The following is a 1,059-nucleotide window of genomic DNA, read 5'->3' as shown; positions in this document are numbered from 1 at the left end:
TGTCCACATGTCCACCTGTCCACATGTCTACATGTCCACATGTTCACATGTCCACATGTCCACCTGTCCACATGTCCACATGTTCACATGTCCACCTGTCCACATGTCCACATGTCCACCTTTTCCACCTGTCCACATGTCCACCTGTCCACATGTCCACATGTCTACCTGTCCACATGTCCACCTGTCCACATGTCACATGTTCACATGTCCAAATGTTTACATGTCCACATGTCCACCTGTCCACATGTCCACCTGTCCACATGTCCACATGTCCACCTGTCCACATGTCCACATGTCACATGTTCACATGTCCAAATGTTCACATGTCCACATGTCCACCTGTCCACATGTCCTCATGTTCACATGTCCATCTGTCCACCTGTCCACATGTCCACATGTTCACATGTCCACCTGTCCACCTGTCCACATGTCCACCTGTGCACATGTCCACCTGTCCACATGTCCACCTTTTCCACCTGTACACATGTCCACATGTTCACATGTCCACCTGTCTACCTGTCCACATGTCCACCTGTCCACATGTCCACATGTTCACATGTCCACATATCCACATGTCCACCTGCCCACATGTCCACATGTCCACCTGTCCACATGTCCACATGTTCACATGTCCAAAAGTCCACATGTTCACATGTCCACATGTTCACATGTCCACATATCCACATGTCCACCTGCCCACATGTCCACATGTCCACCTGTCCACCTGTCCACATGTTCACATGTCCACATGTCCACCTGTCCACATGTCCACATGTTCACATGTCCACCTGTCCACATGTTCACATGTTCACATGTCCACATGTCCACATGTCCACCTGTCCACATGTCCACATGTCCACATGTACACATGTCCACATGTCCACCTGTCGACATGTCCACATGTCCACCTGTCGACATGTCCACATGTCGACATGTCCACATGTCCACATGTCCACATGTTCACATGTCCACCTGTCTACATGTCCACCTGTCCACCTGTACACCTGTCCACATGTCCACCTGTCCACATGTCCACATGTCCACCTGTCCACATGT

The sequence above is a fragment of the Austrofundulus limnaeus genome, unplaced genomic scaffold (assembly GCF_001266775.1).
Source record: "Austrofundulus limnaeus strain Quisiro unplaced genomic scaffold, Austrofundulus_limnaeus-1.0 Scaffold3993, whole genome shotgun sequence".
NCBI classification, from domain to species: domain Eukaryota; kingdom Metazoa; phylum Chordata; class Actinopteri; order Cyprinodontiformes; family Rivulidae; genus Austrofundulus; species Austrofundulus limnaeus.
This window is presented reverse-complemented; position numbering follows the sequence as displayed.